This window comes from Acanthopagrus latus, chromosome 18 (genome assembly GCF_904848185.1).
Source record: "Acanthopagrus latus isolate v.2019 chromosome 18, fAcaLat1.1, whole genome shotgun sequence".
Lineage (NCBI taxonomy): Eukaryota > Metazoa > Chordata > Actinopteri > Spariformes > Sparidae > Acanthopagrus > Acanthopagrus latus.
In genome coordinates this window covers 24,725,278-24,747,618 of record NC_051056.1, presented here as the reverse complement: position 1 = coordinate 24,747,618, position 22,341 = coordinate 24,725,278, and the positions used below count along the sequence as shown (strand labels likewise).

The following is a 22,341-nucleotide window of genomic DNA, read 5'->3' as shown; positions in this document are numbered from 1 at the left end:
ACAACTGGCCATTTCCTACTGCCTTAAAATGGCCCGCTGCATATAAAAGTATCTGTGTCCTCATCTGGGATGATGCACAGTGTAAATCTGGAGGAACATCCATTTTTCAAGGTAAAACAACATATTTTATACTCATAAGCTAAAGTTAGCATTCAACCCTTTCTTTGCTAACATTACCTTTTGGATGAATCCAGCGTTGAATGAATCCATTCCTTGGTGAAGAAATGACAATAAAATGAGTCTGAAGTCTGAAGTCTGAATATTAAAGAGTAGCAGTGGCTACAAAGTACTCGAATGCTAACATTAGTGTCTAACGGAAGCTAATAGGTTTTAAAGTATGTTGTTTTAGTGTGACATATGGCCTGTTGTCCCTCTAGATTTTCACCATTCATTGTACTCTCAGTTGCCGATCAATCCTGAAGCCTCATTTGATTGTTTGCCAGCATGTTAATGGTATTGAATGTTTGCATTTTTGATTATTTTGGCCACTAGGGAGCAGCAAATTCACAAAACAGGCCAACAGTTAGGAGGCCCTGACATATAGCAATATGTCAGGGCCTCCTAACTACTGGCCTGTTTTGTGAAGGATTCATGGACGACCTTGGCTATTTCTCACTGTCTAGAAAAACATCTGTGTCTTACATCTGCTAAATGCTCTTTCTTTGAACACAAACATTTTCAGTTTGCGGTTAGTCGTGCTTCCTGTCAGCTTGTTTCCATGTCGTGAAGAAGAAACGTATGGCACAACATGAAAAACAACACAACGATCAAAATGAGAGCAAACATTACCTAAATGGTAATTATTATCCCAGTGATTATTGACAGTATGTTATGTGTAAATATACTTGCAAGTCACTCATACACACACTATATACTACATTCTGAACACAGAATTTGAATTCGTGGTGGTATCAGCAGATGGCTTGTGTCACTCTTGCTTTACTGCAGATGAAGATGCAATGAAGAGATGTTTGTGTTGCTCCTAAACCCACCGGGACCAAAATTAAAACACTTACTGATGGGTTTGATTCTTCTTTACTTTCTGATAGCATGAAGTGCACCGTGCCTCTCCAGTCAGGACTTACATGGCCGTGTCAAACCAACGAGATGAGCGTCAGGGGGAGCTGAGGTAAGTGAAGATGGTGTCGTGTAAATCTGCCTTCAGCGGTGGAACGAAAGCCGTTTTTTTTTTTTTTCCTGAGACCTGAGATCGTTTTGAAAAATGCCATTTCTTGTCTGTATTAATTGATCATCTCTGTATCTCACAAACGCACACACTTAACAGAGCATGCAGATATGGTGTCGCGTTTGAAGGGAACAAGTGTTTGATATTTGATATTAAAGAGATAGGAGGGAAAAATTAAAGTCTTGTGAAATTAGAGCTCCTTTCTTGTTGTCATAGGAACGTTTTTTTTTTTAGAGATCACAAAGATTAAAGTCTCCGCGTCACAGCAATTTAAACAATTTTCCTTTCTGATGCAATACGCAGAGGCCTTGATTAGCGACAAATCAAATCATTCTGTCTGTGAAGCACTCTTTAAGGAGGCGCACAGAAAAAAGGTCAACAAGTTACATTAAAGTCAACACAGACGCTGGCCACGTTGAAAATGTCACTGAAGATCAGTGCTCATACCCGAGAGGCGGAGAGGAAAACGATGGCATTACAACAAAGCTCAACATTGTCACAGTGCGGCCGTATATAACAATATATTTCTCAACGTGTTGAATTGATGGTAGAAAATAAGGAGGACAGAAGCGGGATTGAATCGTGTGCTGTGTATCTCGTATGTCTTTTAGTTTGTAGTGCGAGTCAGCAAACCCAAACCTGAACTACGTGAACCAAAGTCCATAAATGTTCTGGTAGTTTTGGCTGCTCTGACAAACTGCTCTGAACCTGTTCAGGTAAATCTCTCTAGTTGACACAATACATTCTTAGCTGTAGCAGTTCTAAGTCAGCATTAAGGTGATTTTCGACTTAAAATTGCCAGTGTAGTTCTTTAAAACTCGGAGCAAGTGAGTAAGCATCCTCTTCTCTTTTCTGAGATGCGTATGCTTTCATTTTAATGTGGTGTTTTGAAGGATTGAAAAGTGCTTGGAGTGTTTTTGGATAAAGTGCTTGAAAGCCTCCAGTTGTAACTGAATTACTTCTTGCTCAGCCAGGTTATAAAGGTGGCAAGTCTACGTTCAGAAAGGTGACACATTTGAAACATGAAACTTTCTCATGTTTTCCTTGAATTTCTCAACCCTGATGGAGAATGCTTTCACAGACTTAGTTTTCAGAATTGATGTGATGAAAATGCATGTAGTCGTGAAAAAGCTTGAATGGTTCTCGGATTAGAGCCTTTGAAAAAGGTGCAGGAACCCAGTGACAATAATACAATATAACATTCTGATAATTTATCCAGTTGGAGGGAGATAAACATCTATTCAACTGCAGCGTGTATTTTGCAAGGTGTCATTTTGAAGGCTGTTCAAGAATTCAGCGTACTTTGTCTGTTTTTTGTTTTTTATTTTCTCCAACAGTGCTCCCGCCCAAAATGAGTTAAATGAGATCTGAGCAAAAAACTAGAATATGAGGAGAAAAAAAAACACACACAAATGGGTAGCACATCAAATTTCCAAGTCAAGGACAACAAAATGGAGGACTGAGAAAAACTAAGTGGAAATAAAAAGACATTCTTCTTTATTCTTCTTTCTTATTCAGAGCCCAATGGAGGATGAATACAAGTCTCTGAATGCCGGAATGAGCTGAATTAACGCGCTCTTATGTAACGGAGGGGACATTATGTTCGTGCAGCTTCATTCAGAGGTTCCTCTAAAAATTGTAGCACGTACAGTGCAAAGCGTCTTTTACAATATACATGATGGGTGCCGATTTGTGCTTTCTCTGGTCAAAAATACAGGTATAGAAATGTGTCAGGCACGGGGACGTATAGAAACTGAAACACACGTACATAAAAACACATATGTGCTCGAGCGGCGTTGCAGTGGGCAGCCGCAAAGAGAAATCTCTCTGTAAACAAACAGATGACAAAGAGATTGAGAGCAACCATCACAGCGCCGCTCTCTAAAGGGAGCCTTTCATTTTATTGCACAATAGCAGTTGTCTCCGAAGCCCAAACAGTTTAGAAGTAATTACTAGTGTTTTCCCCAGAAGGTGATTACTTTGCCACACTTGGCAGCCATTGTCACCGGCCGGGCACCACACTCATCAGCCGTACAAAGGGGAGAAGTGCTCGATTGATGATGAGCCCTCTGTGGCTCGGGGAGAATTTAAAAGTACTTGTATGAGGCTCTTTCAGGAGATTAACTTGCAATAAGGGCTACCTGCCATGGACACATTCCCTGTATTCATGGTGCTGGCACAAAGACTTTTTTTAAGAGGGCCACAGCTGCATGAAAGCAAATGGCGAATGGGGATAATAGTCACAAAAGACAACAAACCTCAAGTGTAAAGAAATAAAGTGTTTTTTTAAGATGGGAGGCTTCCATTCAAAGCCCGACCATTCCTTCTTTTGACCATTGAGGATCCGGCCACTCCACCACCCAAGGCCTCAATCTAATTATTTTAGGACAAGACATGTTATGGTGCAAAGTGGCAAAGAGAGAGCACTCCGGACCAAAGTGCACTTTAATTCAATCGTTCTATTGGACAGATTCCCCCCTTCAAATGGACGTCACACACCAGTGGGCTGGCACAATCGGGGAGGCTCCTGGCAAAGGCCCCGGGGCCCTTTCGGCTGAGGTAAATAACGCAGAAACCGCGCACACTTGTAGATATGAGTAAATGTATAAGCAGATATGAGTAGATGTCTTACTCGCTGGTGTGTTTTGCTGAAGAATACGGCCGTGTGAGGACGTTCGGGTTTATCTTTTTTAATCGGGAAAATTGTAGAAATCTTCAAAGGCAGATTAGAGCAGAGCCACAGGGGCCCGGATCCGATCCCATTCATTAAGCAGAGGGAGAGAGAGAGAGAGACACACACAGAGAGAGAGACTGCATGTGTCCTTGCTTGCCTAAATGTGAAAATTGCTCATGCCATTATTTCAGATGAGAAAGTGGGAACTGAATGGATTTGCTTTAATATAACAGACATGGGATACCACATACAGAGAGACAGAGGGGGGGCCAGACTTCTTTGCTCTTGCTCACACAGTGGAAAGGCCCTGACAGGTGTGCTTTTGTATGCGTATGTCTATGTGTTGGGTGAAGCAGATTGTGTGTGAGTGTGTGCGTGCGTGTGTGTGTGTGTGTGTGTGTGCTCGTGCACTCGCGGACGTGAATAAACACAGACGTATGTGTGTGCGTTTGAGAGTGTGTTAAGCCTCTCCACGTTGTGCTGCCACTCCCTGGTGAAGAGAAGGGGCCTTCTCACTTCTTCTTGGTCTGGTCTTATAGCAGGCCAGGATTCAGTGCTGACCTTCATAAGACTCAGACTAAATGGTCTGAGAGGGAGGGAGAGACAGAGGTTTGAGTGTGAGCATGTGTGCAGTGAAAGTGGCAGCTGATGGAGCAGACGGCAATTAAATTAACTTGGGTCCGACTACTGTCTCGGAGGTGTCTCTCGTCTGGAAACTGCACTAAAGTCGGAGGTCCCGGCTCACATCTTGGATCCTTTGGTAAGAAAATTTAAAGTTTCTGCTCTTATGTGTGAGATTTTTCCTAATTTATTCAGTTTTTTTTTTTTAACAAACTTTAATATGTCTGACATGTTTGCCTGACGCCAGATTTTGCAGTTATAAAAAAAAACAAAAACACCTCTCGCCGCATGTACCCATGTGCCAGCACACAACTTATGAGAAACGTGGGTGTGAGGAAGCATTGCCTCTTTAATTTTGACGTCAGTGCCATGGTCAATGAGGTGAATGACACTTAAAGGTCAGAGGTCACCTCACCCAATTTAGTGATCGGGGATCAGAGATCAGGGAGTAATCCCAAAGCTGAATCTGGATAACCTCTTCAATGAAGGCTTATTGTAAGAAATGTTACATAAATGTGCAAGTTACTTATTTTTTCTGCATCATTTAGGCACTATGCTCAAGAAAAGGGAAAAAAGTTCTCAGGACTGTCTATGCTTTAATCATGGCAGCGAGGGATTGACACAGTTGCGTTTTCTAACCACTAGATGTCAGGATTTGCTTAGTAACAGCGCACCACCCCCCCCCACCCTTCACCAACACCTGAGGGGGAAACTTGTGAGTAGCCTACACATGGTGTGACAGCTTCCCCAGGAAGCTCGGGTGACATTTGCCTCACTTAATGACACAAGCTAATTAATCATTAGCTGTCCCAGAGGTATTGCTGTTTGAGAGGCTTTGTCGTGCCTCTCCCCAGTAGGGGGTCCCAGCCTCAACATGTTATGTATGCATAACTGCCTCATCCCACGCTACAACATCTTAATTCTCACCCGTTTAGCTAGTTTGACTGAACTGCACTCGTTCTTTTCAACCCTTCATCTCGGATAAAGTATAATCTGCTGAGAGATAGAACACCTTAATTTTTCTCTGCCTCTTACTGGGACGCGGTGTCTCTTTCCCCCCTATGTAAGGTAGGGCCTGGGCCACTGCTGAGGTTGTCTGCAACAGTGAAGAGGAGAGATTTTATTGATGGTTGATTGGGCAGACAAGGGGATGGGGGTTTAGATTTGCTGCATCAATGGCTTTAACCACATCACTTTATCAAGGCCCAATGGACACTTTCAGAGAGATATCAAATTAATGCAGGATTAGTACGAGTGGTGTTCCTGTTCTTTAAATGATCGTCCTTCGACGTCCTTGTCCTCGAAGCTGACTGTGGTTGAAATTTTGCTCATTTTTGTGTCACAGTCTATTGTGAAAAGTTGGATGTTTCTTTTCTCATTTCAAGCAAACCGAAAATGTTTTATTGTGGCTCCGCTCGGGTAAACATGAGGCGATGGGGCATCTGAAATTTGAGTGAATGTTTATATGAACCCAAGCTAACAGGGCCATGAGGGTTATGAGTAATTATCTCTCATGGGGTGAAACCTTCTCTTGCTCATCTTTGAGTCCAGCAGGAATGTGCGAAAAAGCCTTTGTGAGATACGGAGAAAATGAAATCTGCCCCCTGTATGTGTTTCTGCCCCCTCAGCATCATTACTGCCCCCCCTACCGGGTCTCAGGCTGGTTCTGGACAGACCGGGTCTGTTCGCCGCGTACTAGGGGCTCCAGGTGATGCACTCAGGTTCCACGTTCACCCACCAGAGAGGAGCGAGGGGCAGTGCTTATGTGCACGGGGCCATTGGGGGCACTTGCTGATGAGGGCCTGGGCTGCAGGAGGGCTTTGAAAAATGTTAGAGGTTTTTGGGATAAGACTGAGGATACCCTTGGGATGCTGTGACCCCTGACACCTGCTCGCTGGCCCTTGTGCTTTGTTCTGTGACCTGAGATCGGTGCGTACATGTGGAGAGATACAGGCCGGCTTATAGCTAATCCAAAAGTTTCATGTAGACGTAGGTTACAGTACCAGTTGTTGTACACTTACGCACACGTATGTCCACTCTATAGTGGTGTTATTGGTGTATCTATTGCACATGTTGTTATGTGTTTCCCTGTATTATCCGCTACGAGCGGCGCTAATTGCCATCATTATAAAAACAAGGGGTGGCAACGTGTTTGGATGCTCTCCTCCAGCTCTATTTTTAAATTAGTTTCTTTTTTGATGATTATTTATACATTTGATCTGCGCTGCTTTACATGCAAGTTGCGGCTCCTACATCAAAAATCGTTCCTGTCGTCCAATACACGCACGGTTGAATTATTCCATTTCACAGGAGAGCGTACTTATTGATATGCAAAGGAGACGCGGGTGAGGCTTTAGCGCCCCTGCTCTGCCAGGTGCCATTTAATATCACTTGGATATACACAAGATCCTTCATTTCCACTCTAATCACGGGCAAGATTTCACTCCGCCACGGACCGCCATTGTAATTCTGCTAATATAGAACAAACATAGGCCCTTTTACTGCAGCAGAGATATAAAGTAAACTTAGGTTCTGATCCATAGTGGGGGGAAGGAAGTCTGTAAAACAAACACATGTCCCCGACTAAACTTGTCCTCCAAAGATGAGAGCCACTGAGGTGCATTTTTATGCTATTATTGTGCTCACACTATGTCACCTTGATGAAGCTCTACATGACTTAGTTTCCTCTGTTACATTAAGAATGAAGCCTGCTAAAGAAAATCTTTGTGAAAGAGTGAAAGACATCTAAGCCTTGACCTTGCGGATACAGACGCTGTAGTTTTCCACCGTCCTAGCAGGAGGCCTTTGGACCTGATACATGAAGAGACAACAAGAACTTACTGTTCTCCGACTATAGAAGTATCTGCTGAACCCTTAAAATGCAAAGATGGATCTGCCGCCATGTTTGCCCTCGTCTCTGTCTCGGAAAACACCGGGGCGTGTCCCTCCTGTGGGAACCCCATCTGCAGGCCTAAAGTGATGGCACCACCCTTTCCTCCACACCCATCACCATTCACTGTCAGTAAGATAAACACACACATGCACATACCCACCTGCGCACACGCCTCGAACAGGGAGCAGGCTGTGCAATTGTACCTGACAGTGGCAGCGTTTGTGCCCTGGAACATATTTAACGATGCACACTTGACACCCGTACCATCTCAGCAGGAGGCCACAGGAAACAGATGAGGACTAGTCAGGTTGATCAGGAAAACTACAGCCTGCCTATACTTGCAATGCACCGTGCACGTACTGCCAACCTCTGGGCTTATTAACAATAAATCAACATAATTTTCTGTGGAAAGCTGTGTTCAGACTTGAAAGAGCCCATACCATGAAGCTGAAAAGGGGAGGGGAATCACTTGTCGCTTGGTGCGATTTCCACCCTTTCTGATTTCTAATGAGGACAACCAGTCCGCCTGCATCCATCAAGCTCCGTGCATGAAATTACCCATTCCGAGGCATCAAGTGGTGAATTTGTAACAGGACCTTTAAGATAACTTATTTACTCACTTGTTTATTGTGCATCAAAGTGGAGCAAACTTTTCCGCTCACCCCCCCCCCCTTTTGCAGTTGAAGCTTCATAGCCCTTTCATGGTGTCAGGGGCGGGGCTAAGCATTGCATGTGATTCTCTATCTCCAGGAACCCCGCAATTACATCTGGCACAACTCTACATGAAGTAACGCTTTATAAGCCTTTGTGCATCGCGGCTTTGAAGAGCCGTGGCTCTCTATAAGTTTGCTTTTTGTCCCCCCTCTGTTGTCCCCCCCCCAAACACCCTCCAACCCCAATCCCCCCATCCCCCCAGCTCGGGACAGAAGACAGAATGTGATGTGTCGTCTCCCTCCCCACACAAAGCCCCAGTGCATTGGACACACCTTGGACAGCACAAAGGATGAAAAGCACGACGAGGCTTGGACACGCAGGACCACGCTGCCAAGCCCGATAAAGACGCTTCAAAAGTCGAGCAGCAAACAGTGGCCTTCTTCTCTTCGGCTCTCTTCTTTTTCTTCCCAGGGCCGTACAGCGAGAGAGAGAGAGAGAGAGAGAGAGAGAGAGAAAAAAAAAAAAAGACACAGAAAGAGAGGCTGACTGAGTAAAAAGATATTTTTGTCTTCTGTGTTTCTGCCGGCATGAGACCTATGAATGTGATTTTTGGGGTAATGTTGTGTCTATGGCAGAGCAGACGCTGTAAATGTGAGTGTAAACACCTAGATTAACATTTGTATGTCTGCTTTTGGTATGAGTGCAGGATTAACCAAAAACATCCCGGCTTTGAAGCAGGCGGCCCATAAATAAACTCCGCTGCCCCATCTCCAATCCCCTTGTCTCTTCAGCCGTCTGCTCACAGCGGCAGGCCACAGCTAGACTGAAACCTGCCATTTAAACTGGAAGTGGACGCCATTTTACCTCTCGAATAGAATAAGTTGCATTTGGCCTATTTGCGTTGGTGTGAGTTTTGTTATATGGCAATAATCTTCACAGCCAGTCTTTCATTTACTTTATGGGCTTTTTTAGCATCGAGTTGTTTTTTGTTTTTTTTTTTCAAATTTATTTCAACTCGGTGTTAATTTAAGACAAGCAAGAGGGTTACAAATATCGCTGCACTTCTTGTCCCTTTCCATTTTTGTGCCCTTGTTAGTACACAAGATTGTCCAGACATCATAAAACATGACTTTTCACCGGTAGCTCCCTCCTCCCTCCTCTCGCCTGTCTCTCTCTCTCTCTCTCTCCCTCATTCCCTCATTGAAACAGATGGCGTTTTATGCTGGGCACAATCAGGACTATTCAGCGTCAGGCAGGGCAGGCCCTCCCCACCTGCGCTCAGCCCAATCACAACCTAATGAACACATTGGGAGCAGTCTGTTCCAAATTACTCCCAGTTGGAGCCAGGGCCACAGGTAACCCCCCTTGCCATCACACTCTGCCCCTTCCCCTCCGCCTCACCTCCTTCGCTACAGTCCCCCTGTCCGCCCGCCTGCCCGCCCGAATTGACATTGGCTCCGGCACTTAGACCCTCAGCTCTGACTCTTAATCAAATCAAGATTCATATCTCTGTGCTGTCAGCATTCCAACACAGCCCAGAGCGGCCGCGTGTGCAGCAACAAGCGTATAAGTTACATGTGGGGAGATATGGATTGACAGCTAAGGTGTTTGTGTGTTAGAGCTGAATTGGTTCTATTTGATGTGTCTCTTAGAGACGTTTTTCCATATTCGTGTAGGGGTTTATGCTTTATGCTGTTTCCCATCACCTGTGCGTGCACACACACACACACGCACACACACACACACACACACACACACATGCATATGCACATGAAGGGACATTCAAGGTCCCTGTAAATGCTGTGGTGTTAACCACATCAGGCCTATCTGCACGTCTTATCAGCATGTTCGCATCGCTTCAAAGGACGTCGTTTATGCATTCGTGTTATCATTGTTTGCGCTCAGAATCTGTGTTCGCAGCATATAGGTTCCATACGTTCATGTTTTATTCATGTGTCAATGTTGGACAGAAAAAAAAAAGAAAATTACCTGTTATATTTCTTTTCAAAGGCACACAGCTACTATAGTACCTTTTTTCTTGTGTGGGCATGCAAGGGCCAGTTGTATATCGTAGGCAGTTGACACCAGAAGTGTGCTGTAGCCAAGACCCTCTGACATTCTGATACACCCTCCAACATCCCCGGGGACAAAAGACTGAAACCGGGGCGCCTGCCTCGTCATGTCCCATCAATTGCCATAGGACCTCAGAAACCGCAGGCCAACTACCAGCCCCCACGTGGGTGTCCATCACTGGGTTTGACAGGAGCGCTGCCCTGCTGGCTGCCCTCCTTCACTGTCCCTCTGGTCAATCTGCACCTCAATTGGCCCTGCACTGGTGGGTGATGCCTGCTCCTTCTGCTGCATGTCAAAAAGAGCCAGGAGCCACAGAGGAAGTGCAAATATCCTCTAATGGCCTTGATCCAGATGGATGCGCCCATGACAATAGGCCCCCGTGCCTGTGGTTTGGGTTTTTGTCAGTGAGAAACGCAGAGGCCACCACAATAACACAGCAAAATTATGCATGCAGGCCAAGTACTATTGACATGTTAAAGAGCACTGCCAGTTGCTATGATAATTAAGTTAGCTCATTCCAAGGCAGAGAGCTCTTTTCTCTTAACATGTCTTTAAAAGGCACATCGGGCACATAAGGCAGGGTTTAAAACAATGGACGCAGGAGGAGAAATAATAGATTCAGTGGGTCACCATTTCTCTGCCCATTTGCTTAACATAGGGCCATACATCTCTTAGTGAATGCTGCTTGATGGGATTGCCTTAAGGGGGTTGTTTTGTGGGTTTTATATTCTATCACTCACAAGAGATTGACACATTCTATGAAATCCATATGGAAGGTAGATTAAAGAACAGAGTATGAAATATTCAGATGACCGCTCGACTTCATGACAGTGCCAAACTTTGAATTCTCTTTGTAGAGGCCTCTGGGCTTGACCCGGTGCTCTCCAGTATGATATTACTCTCTGTAATATCACACTTGCCATGGGTGAACGTTGACCTGTTTGGGCAGGCAATAACATCAATGGCATCCCCCTCTGTTCGCTTTGCTTTTAACTAGGATGTTTGGTTACGTCACGGGGTGTCTGATCTCCCTTGCCCTCCATACGGTCTCATTGAGAGTGACCACTTTGTGTACAGCTGGGGCGTGTTTGGCCAGTAACGTAAAACCAGGAAGCCTTTGAAACCTAACCAAAGCCTCTACAGGAGGAGGTTGGAAGTTCACTCTTGTTTGGAGACTCCAAAGCTTTCCCCTTGGACACACACGGGCAGGTCAGGGACACCAGAAGCCACCTTTCTTCCGGCATCCACACAGCTGTAGGATGAACTCAAAGTCAGTCAGAATATCTTTGTGCTTGTTTCTTCTCTTCAGACATGTCGTACCAATTTTTACACAAAATTAAGTCATATATGCAGGCATTTTAGACCTGTGTAAACCCACAAAAAGTTGGAATTATCAGGCCAGTGACAACAGAGGTTACTTGAATAAAAATATATTTTACTTCAGTCTCTTATTCAAGCTCAATGCTGACTGAACGATGTTCAAGCACTGCTTGAACAGAGATGGATGGTAACGTCCTGAAGGCCCTGACACACCAAACAGACTTCAAAGAGCTAGCTGCGTCCAAGGCCAACTGTTGCCTCACATCTACTGTGTCTTGGCCAAAAAGCTGCACTTGAACACACTGCAAAGACTACAGCTGGCGGCCAATAAGCCGCCTGTGCTTTCAGCGCCTGCATGAAAGGAAGTACCTCTCTGCTGTGGTACAAACTGTTTGTATGATTAAACAGCATTTTTTGACACCACCCTCACAAATATAGCTGCTTTTAATTGAGAATATGTCTGATAAAAAGTTGCAAATGGCACTGGCGAAGAGGCAGAGGAGAAAAATAAGTCATAGACACTACAGCGTCAGGTTTTAGGGGCTTTCCATTTCTTTTTCTCTTCTCATGTACAGATCAGTTGTAAGTTATCAGCCTGGTGTGTCAGGGACTTTGGCATTGACACCTGTTTCAGAATCAAGGGGTGAAAAATGCACATCACAGCTGATCGGAGCCGAACCCGATAAACAACCATGGCTACTGCAGTCATTTGACCTTGAAATGAATGCAGGTGACCCCTTTTCTACTGAAGACAAAAGCCTGATGTTAGTGGTGTCGGTATTGGTCTACATTGTCTTTCACTAACTTGTATTCTTTAATCATATTCAGCCAGTGTATCAAGAGGTTACCTACTGTGGTCACTATCCTGTTCATTCAAACCAGGTACACATGTACGAGGCGTGTACACACTGCCACGTTCATGTTTTATATTTCCTCTAAACGGTGCCAATCTGCCACAACAGACAGCCGCTGAGTGAAAGGATTTTAAAATGCGACTGTGGCACTTTCAAGGCAGGTCTTCTGTGTTAACAAGATGGTAGTTAATGGTTCTGCTTTTACGGCGGTGGTCGCATGTATAATTAAGCTGCTGTTGTATTTGTCATAAAAATCACCAGGGGTGCAGGAAATGTTGCAGGAGCCATTTTTTTTACTTTGAGCAGTGGAAAATTAAAACCGTCAAACCTCACAGTGTTGTTTTGACATCATTCCAATGTTTATGGATTTTCCTGTGTGTGGTTGAGGTTTTGGTATTAAAAAAAAGCACTTAAGTGCCTCACCTTGTGTTTGTTGGGGGAACAAAGGTTGCAATGTTTGCACAATGCAGATTGTCATTTCTGGGAGGTCTTGCCTCCGGTGCTACTTGTTGAGAAACATGTTGCATGTCTGCCATTCGTGGATGTCTGGCGGTTACCTGCATTGTTCCTGAATCATGCAGTTCATGTCACAATGTCTGATGCATTTACAGTACAACCATTCATAACACCATCATGCTAGGGGATTTTCCTGTCATGGATATAATGCCATGCCGACACTTTAAAATCAGGGGGGGCAATCCTATTGAGACAGGTTTTGCAAAGCCACACTGATAACCTCTTACCCCAGATATGACCACATCTCGAACAGATGTGTGTTGATGCGCGCAAGAAGCAAGGACATAAACATTGAACTCTAAGTAGCCTCTCAAGGATTATCTCTTAAGTCATGCAGTTTGTGGAAGCAACCATCATGCAGACGGTGCAACCACTAAAAAACAATCACCCTGACAGCACTGAAATTTAAAGTAGTGCTTCGTTTCTGCGTTTTTTGGGACAACTAAAGCAGTATTAGGAATGAATCGCTTACAAGGATTACCAAAACTTAAGTTGGCAGCTTGCTGGCAGAATGTCATGCACTACAGACGTATCTTAGATAAGCCTGATGTATGATTTAGCTGCATGGCCCCAGTGATATCTATGGAGATGAGTTGGGGTGTTGTGGCCCTACTGTCACCTCTACAACAACGGTTCCCTGCCATGCTGATGGCTGTATCTATGCTAATATGGGGATCAGTCAGGTAGAAAGCTCATCTGGCTCGTGCTTTAGCTTTATCTTATCACTCTACTCGCCCTGCGCCTTTCTTCACCGCCTCACCACATACCTGGCATGCTGCGCACATGAAAAGAACATAGCCTCATCTCGCTCTTCCTCTATCTCTCGCCCTCACACATTTTCCCCATTTTCACATTTCTTCATTTCAACTTTTTCTTCCGCTGCTTCAATTCCTGTAATGCCTGATTAAATCCTCACCCACTGCTGCCTTAATATAACACGCTAGACCTGCCATTAAAATTACAAGAAGGGCTCAATCAGATGTCTCCAGTTTATTTCAGCTCCTGATATCCTGACAAAAAAGCGCTGGTAAGCTCCACTGCATGAGTATCATCAGTACGAACCAACAGTCAAATCAAGAGTACATCCAGAAAAGTTGTCATTACTTCCATGCTGATTTTTGGTCAAGGATGGGTCGTCCAGACAGTAAATCCTGTCTGACTTAGCTAACCTCCCCGCCTTGTCCTTCTTAGCCTCTTTGTCTCCATCGCGCCCTCCCTCCCTGGCATGATTATTTCTTATCATGTATTTATTTGTTTAATCCACCCCTCCCCCCACAACACTTGGCGGCCCTCTCTCAATGCACGAGCTGCCTGTCTGGCAGCGAGGACCCCTCATCCCCCCACCTCCTCCTACTTGTCCATATCCAGTCCCCATCCCATCCCCACCCAGCTCCAGCCCAGCCACAATGGGCGGATGTTGCTTCCAGAGCCCCGAAGCTTCAGTCGGGGGGAAGAGACCCCCACCTATCGCTTCATCCTTCCATCCCTCCCACTTGCATGTGGCCACCACTAGCCAGCCTCTATGCACACTATAAATAATGGATGCATTAGCATGCATGAATATCTTTTTAGAAGGGGGGTGGGAGTGCCGTAATTCATTATTAATCCCCTTCAAGGAAAAATGGGCCGTGGCTCTGGTAGCGCTGGGCCCCCGCTAAACCCTGCTTTTCGGACTTCGCTTGTCCGTGCTGTACTCCTTTTTTCTCCCCAAATTGGTGACCAGCTCCACCCATCCGATTTTACCCAGCCCCCTCTTAATCAAAGCTCCTCCTGCTGTCCCCTCAATCTCTGCAAAAAACACATCTGGAAGGGTGGGGTAATCTGTCAATTTTGGGGGGTGGGGGGGTCAGGGGATAAATTGTGATCCTAGGCCGAACATCTCCAAAAAGCAGCCTGGCTAAGTCTCAGTTAGTCGCCTGGAAAGTGGTAGACATCACTTCTCAGTCAGCTGGTCTGGTTGCACATCCCTAATATTCCATAGCAGTAGGCAAAGGGACGTTCCTGTTTGAAGTTTGGGTAGTCAGAGAGCCCGTGACTTTGAAGTTGCCATCAGTGCCATTTGGTTGGTTTGGCTGTGGGAGGACGGAAGTGGGGAGCGGGAGGGGGGTGCAAGGTGGAGGGGCCGGGAGGGTGGGCTGACATAACAAATGCGTACAAACCTGTTTAGAGAGCGTTAAGTCATGTGTGTGGGTGGGTTGTGGGGAATTATCCATTATTTTTAAACCTGGAACACTATATTGGGTATTGAGGACATTAGATCAAATACATGGGTTAGAGGTTAGCAGCATGTGTTTCAAGGAGATAAATGACTCACCAGCGAATTAACAAAGCGCGTAGGTTTGTGTGTCTATGAGCGCGATGCAAAGTGTGTGTTTGTGAGTGTATCCCTGAACTGTGGTGCACTCCCCTCTGCACCACACACACCCCTCTTCCACCACTAGGTCGCACTGCCTGCCTCGCAGCGTCTCCTCCTCCTCTCGTCTCCACACTCCTCTGACTAATCCAACCAATCACAGACGTTTAGAGCGGAGCCACATGAGAGCATCTTCCTATCACAAAATACTACATTACACACGGGCATGTATACTTGTGCAAAGGCTCCTACACATGCTGGATATCTGCCTTCCTTGCTTACATTCATACAATCTACATAATCCTGTTTGTTTAGATCACCGTGACGTATAACAGAAGAAATCCACATAACAAAGTCGAACATGTCTTCATTGTGCTTGTGTTTGTAGTACAGTATGAGTATTTTTTATCTCAGAATATTGCTACTGTATATGTAAAGTACGTGTTACAGCAGAAAAAAGTTCAACATATTATAGTTTGTCATGATTTGTTAGGTGAAAGCCGACCATGAAATGTGGTTAAAAGCACAGAAAGATGAATAAAGAGGATTTGGAGTTAAGATTGGTTGTTATTTAAGGTTAAGAATGATTTTTTTTATGCTCAGCAAATACAAATTCTGGTCTGTTGATTCAGCTAATTCAGATGTGACAACACCAGTAATGGCCGAATAAAAGGTTGTGTGTAGCCCGTGATACCTTTTCATGTAGAACTGTATCTGCAATGAAAAGCTGTATCAGCAGTGAGAACCCCACCAGTCCACAACCAGGCACACCGGCTCGGCCCTGCAGACAGAACCACACTTCTGAATAAAACAACCTCTTGTCTTTGTAATGTTGCACTCTCAGAGGCTGTTGAGTTTCCTGTCAGTGTCCTCGGCGCTGCTGTCTGTCAGGCAAGACGATGGCGGCAGGGGTTGTTTTGTTGACACAGAGAGGACCTGGTTTCTGGAATGTTCTCGGCTCGCTGTTTGGATCTCGGGGTCTTCGGCATGAGGCTGGGGTTGGGGGGGCTGCTCGTGAGCTGCTGGCACCACACTGTGCCTCTGAACTTCACTCAACCCTTTAAATTCTTCTTCCAGGGCAGGAAATTGAAATATTGTGCAGTATTGGGCACGCTGATGGTCATCTATCACAGGGGCCTGTGAGGGGGACGGGGGTAAGAGGAGACCCTCTGTAGATCAGAGATGAGCTGCTGGGCCTGGGTTCAAAGGTAAAGCGGAGAGACCTGGACTAGGAAAGGGGATAGCGCTCTTAGCAGGAGTCGGCTTCCATCACCCGTCTTGCAGATCACCTCATTGTGTCTACTGCTCATCAGAGAAGAGCAATCGCTCTCCCCCAGGGTGCCGCAGTAGAAATATGCATCTTCATTATGCCAAGTTCTCTTGAATGTGTTGTCAGAGGACATCTTGCAGCAACGAACAGCTTGAAGCTCAAACACAGCAGCGAAAAAACTAAAGTCCAAACAGGCCGTGAGGTACATTTAAACAAAATAAAAGCTGATGCATTATTTATGAATTTAGCCCCATAAATCTTTTTATATTAATTTAATTTGGCATCAACAGGTGGCCCGGGACTGTGTGATACTCTAAAGCTACCAGGGTGCCTCCTGTGCTCGGTCATAGTCTCACCAGCTGTGATGCACATAGTCAAAACAGGCAAAGTGACGATGCCGCCTCGTCGTTGCATAACCGTGGCCGTAAATGCGCACAGCGCACCAGGAAATGAAACTCGCCGGCGCATCACGGGGGGGTGGTGGTAGGCTGATGTGGATGTGACTGCTGTTATATAAAAGTATAGGGCACAGTTGGAGTGAACCAGATGGGGATGATGGCTGTCATTTTTTTTTTAAAGACCAACGCGCTTCGTGTCCGCGTCTGGAAATGTCGCCTCTGCGTGACCTTGTGAACTTGCCTGCCGCGTGACCTCGAAAATCCCCTCGAGCGGCTCCCCGAGCACCCCTCCACATCCTTGTGCTCATTTGTACAGGCTACTACCCAGGCAGGAAGTGACATCAACGGGTCCAAACTAAAAATATGTCGCAGGACGGGCTGTCTGGGATGACCAGGAGACAGTGTTTGTACAGGAGGATGTCTTGGCACCGGCTCTACCAAAGTGATGCTCACTGAAGGATGCAGGGGAAGAGCGCCACACAGGCGAGACACGCAGACGTACTGGAGGCTGAGTGAGTCGCCTGCTGGCTGACTGCTATGATTCCGTCACTTTCATTCATGCAAGTTCAGATATGGTGCCATACTTTGCCCCCCCCTCACCCCCTCCCCCGTCTGACGCAGCGCATAGCAGAGGCGACGGGACTTATTGTACGAATTTAACGAATCGTTTCGGTGTCGCTCTTATGAGACGAGGTGTGTGTTGATGCGATGGCACAGAACACACCACTGTTTAGATTTGGTGCGGGAGGGAGGAGTGAAATCCGCGCCGGGGCTGGGTGGTGCGTATGTTTGATATAATAAACTGAACAGGCTGCTTAAACACTGAAAGAAAAAAAACTAAGCTGCTGCGATGAAGTTGACCAAGTTGGATGATGAGCGTTACGGGGATGTTTACGCGTCCTATCAGGGCGAGAACTGCGTTTATTTATTTATTTATTTTTTTTGCACCCCGTCCAGTGCGTGTGTGCGTCGTCCTCACCGGGGAGGCTCTGACAGACCTTGTCGTGCGTCCAGACTGGAAAGTGCTGCAGTCACGTGGTGTCTGCTATTATCCTCCCTCACGTCAGGTACAGCCTACTGCTGTGTGGAGGGAGGGCTTTATTCACAACTACAGATTAGAAAGATCTCTCGAAAACAACAACAACAAAAAACACTTTAAACTAAATATATTTCAAAAACTTAAATACAACATTACGCAAATAAACAAAAAAATAATATTTGTATTCAGTTAGATCCTCTATATAAACATCCAAACTGCACTACAGGATGATTTATATTGATAAATGTGCAGCACTAAACTTTCAGCACACCGATCATTGCCTCTGAAGTCTCAATTAAATACTTCCAGCACTGGCCTCTCACGACAAACAGCTGCCTGTCACAGAGAGACAGACGGATGGACATCATGTCTGACGATGATGAACAGACTGCTCTGCATCACCTCACCACCTGCTGTCCTTGACTGCCGGCACTCAGTCTGACACGAGGTGGAGAGGTCATACTTTTCCATACAGGTAATAATTACTTATGATATTACACGGACACATCCTCAGCTACACCTAGCAATCAATTCCTGTCAAATTAATATCACTGCTCCCACCAGCTGATCGCTATAAATCTGGCAGATGTTATTTTTTTTTTCCCTCCTGGTTGTCCACGTGTTGAAATAACCGGTTTGAATTTAAAAGACAACAAATGCATTTGTAGATATATATGTATTCTCGCACACCCATGATGTGTTTCACTGTGTGCACATCAGTCCTGACTGCTGTCTGAACGGATAGTGGCAGAGAGTGTTATCAAAAATATTCGATACATCATTTGAAACTGCTTCAATATTCTTTTTTTTTTCCCTCGCAGTATTGATCCCTCCCGACCATCTGCGTTTCTTCACTCTCCTCTCCGAGTTGACACTGTAGTGCCGACATAGTGACGCAATCTCCAGAAATAAATTATCTTAGATGCTGCTGTTCATAACAGACTGTCCACAAGCCCTGTTATAAAAAAAAACCTAAGATTTTATGCACTCAGTGTTTCAATTTCCCCTGTGGTATTGAACCTGGTATGGAATATTTATATAAGTATGGAATTCAAGTTTCTGTATCTTAGTTAACAATTCCACCACAGTGGCAAATAAACCTCTGTGCATGCTGTGAGTGCACGGCACACTGTTACTTGAAGTAGTTTCTAAAGGCACTTGTGCAAAATGAGCGTGTAGTGGGGCCCCTTTGCACCTGGGCCCCTCTGCTTTATACACCAGTGAATTGTCCTTTTGTCAAGATGATAGTAAAGCTGAGCTGAAGATCTTTAATTGACTCTGAGAGTGAAGCTTCTCCAATGTGGAATAATGCATGAGCTATACAGTACAGTGCTGCTGCTACTGTATACGTTTTGCACGTGTGCGCAGCAGCCTATGGGATTACTGGTATGTATAACTCACACTGCTGTTGCCTGCCTGTCTGGAGTGATAGCTTCATTATTCATGGTTGCGTGTAGACAGCAGTGCTTAATCTCTGGGTTGAATGGGGCAGCCTGTGACTCTGGGAGTAAACGCTTGTGCTCGGTCAGCCTTATCTGGTCCTTTCTGAGGAATGGTGGGGCGCCAGGGAGAGGAAGGACTGCTCAGCTGGGCCTCGGGGTGGCAATCGGCAGCTAAACACCCCGTCCTGCCGTGGTGTTTGGGGCCAGTTTGAGGCCAATAGCAATTAGCCAGACTGGACTAGAGAGCAGGGCCATATATTCTCTGTGGTGAAAGGTCTGGGCAGGGGGTCTATTTGCGCTCGACAGGTGCAGTGCGAGGAAGGCGTCAGGAGTTTAGGGAATCGAAACCAGAGATGAGGCCAAACGGCAGCGTCTCTGACTTCTGGGGTCAGATGCTCTCTTTCACCCCTGGAGGCTTCAAATCTCAGCGAGAGCCTCTTCCTGCCCTGACACTGTATCTCTGTGAATGTATGTGCATTAACACGTGTGCATGGTTTTCTTGGTGCACATACAGGCATGTGCGGTCAAATGGGGTGTTCAGGGGTATGCATGTGACACCAGGGTGAGAAGATCATCGGGGCGTGTTTTGAGTTACGTTAATCATCCGTCTTACTTTATCTGGCTCACACTCGTACAAAGAACATCAGGAACACTTTTTTGTTTAAACATCCGTGTGTCTGCTAGCATTATACAACACTGCATGAGGAGCTTTGATCACTCAACTGTGAGAGCGTTGGCAAAAAAAAAAAAAAAATCCTGTCATGATGTGTTGTGACATATTTTTGATGCCAAAAGTTACAGCACACATTCTGCAATTATGGCGAGGAGTAATCTGCACCGTGGAAGGGGACACACACGAGTCGTTGTACCGGCCGTTAAAGGGAGGAAAAGCAGCGTTGCCGACCATGTCATGTGTTTTTTTTTCTTGCTTCCTGGCTGTTCTGCTTGAACTCAATAATCCTGGATACAGCCATTACAAATCCTGCTGTCTTGACTTGAGACCCCAGACAGGAGACAGGCTCTGCAACTTGGTTTCATTTAGCATTCCTCTGGGCTTTACGGGCAGGTGTTTAACATTACTGGCAGGATATTTATTGGCAACTTTAAAGGCAACTTTTTTGCTTACCTCTCAATTAGGCACACACACATACAATGTGTGTACTGTAGATGCAAGCGCACGCGCGCACATGCACTCAGGCACGGATAAAAACACATGTGAGGATGTTCCATACTTGCAGCAAACTAAGATTGACAGTGTGGATGCTTAATGGAGCATATTCTCACTTCTTTTTCCAACACTGTCACGCACTTTATGCCTTTTGAAGCAGAGATCCACATCCTAAGAAGCCACCCCTGACCCGTGACCGGCGCTATCTCCCCGTGTGCACCCCTCTGCCCCTCCACCCATTATGCCAAGTCAGTGTATGATGTGGGGTAGAAATAGGGTTGGAGGCACGATGGGATGTGTGGCCTGTAATTACCGAAGCTTAGCGGGGCCAGTGGCTATGATGTGCAATTCTCAAATCAAGGTGCAGCCTGAAGACTCAGCCGGCCGCACTGCTGCCCTCTGCTACTTGATTGCTGGCAGCTGGGTGAGCCATGTCAAGTGGCAGGCTGGGAAATGTGAAATCCCAGATAAAGCACAGAGCCCTAAAAAGCCATGAAGCTCCAGTAATGAGGAAAGTGATGGGGTTTGGGGTTTGGGCATGCTTAGCAGGCAGGCAGACAGGCAGGCAGGCAGCTGCCAAACGGTAACTCTGTATACCTCTCCCTCTTCTTGGTGAGAAAGAGAGGAGAGGTGAAGGTGTTTGTATATTTGACTTTTCTAATCCTGGATTTAGAAGGATCCACCAAACTCCAACAATGCAGAAGTGGTGGGTAGGTCAGCACAGCTCCGGATAGACCGAACCTAAATCCTCCGGGGTCACCCTCAGACATAAATCATAAACCTACAGTACATCCTGCCTGTGCTTCTCATGTTTTTCCCAGGACCAGATCCTTTGAATATCATGTTCAAACCCCTGTAACGTTTCCTGCTCAAGAGCAGCAGAATAATTCCAGATATTAACGGAGGCAGTCAGATTCAGAGCGATTCCGGAGCCGTTGTAGCAGTTAAACACATTCCTAGTTTTGTGGAGGCCATTATTCCTGCTTCTTAATCACCCCCTCGGCTTTTATAACCTCCCCAAGCCTTAGTGTGTGGCTGGGGGGGAACCACATGTGGGCAGAGACCAGGAAATAACGGTACTGCCAGGCCTTCCCCTTATCTAAACTAACCACCGCTAACAACGCACAGGACACCAGCGCTTATATTATCCCTCTTTATGTATTTCAAATTCACGATACAGCACTTAGAATATAGAATTGAATATTTCTCTAATGTTGAATATACGTTTTCACGGATGTCCTTTGTTTTGTGTTGCTGTGGGATTGATTTTCATAGCTTCTGTGCTGCTTTTTCTCCAGAGTGATTTTAAAAAGGTATTTTTCTTATTGCGAACAAAAACAATGAAAAGACAAAAAACCATCAATGTTTTAGTCCGTCCCACTGGATCTCGGCCTCAAGCCCATTCGTTCCCACTGAAGACATAAATCTTTTAAACACAAACGTTACTCAAACTGGAGGAAATTGTGCATTTGTTGGAGACTATTTTAAAACACAGATTTGGTGCACTTGTGAGTATTTAAAGCAGCTGGATGTGGGACTCAAAATAAACTACAGTGCCCACGTTCAGCGTAATTAACCCAGTTCAATGGTGTGCCTCATTGATGTGTTTTTAATAGCTTTTGGGCAACACTGGGGCTCCTTGGCACAGTGAAATGCGATATATAAAGATTTGGATACACAGACAATACTTAATTGTTTGTTTTGGTCTCTTCATGAGATTTGATGACAATAAGAAAAAAACATCAGCCTCATCCTGTCAGATGTCTTTGGATTTTGTGCCACAGCGGTGTGAATTTAGTCAGAACTGAATTGCTGAATTTGCAGCAGGAGGCTTCTGTTTCATTGCTCCTTAGCTCCTATAAATAAAAAACATCCGCCTC

At 45.5% G+C, this 22,341-nt stretch overlaps 1 protein-coding gene across 10 annotated transcripts in view; it reads left to right on the top strand.

Moving 5' to 3' along the window:
* Window positions 1-22,341, top strand: part of zic6 (zic family member 6) — a 115,456-nt gene that overhangs the window by 1,004 nt on the left and 92,111 nt on the right. For 8 of the 10 annotated variants that reach the window (XR_005071174.1, XR_005071171.1, XR_005071173.1 and 5 more), the window contains one exon: window positions 1,050-1,129. The gene's annotated coding sequence lies outside the window, so the exon portion shown is untranslated. Of the gene's footprint in view, window positions 1-728; window positions 797-1,049; window positions 1,130-16,924; window positions 17,325-22,341 lie in introns of those variants that run through there. The other 2 variants (XM_037077401.1, XM_037077402.1) reach the window with 2 other exon arrangements.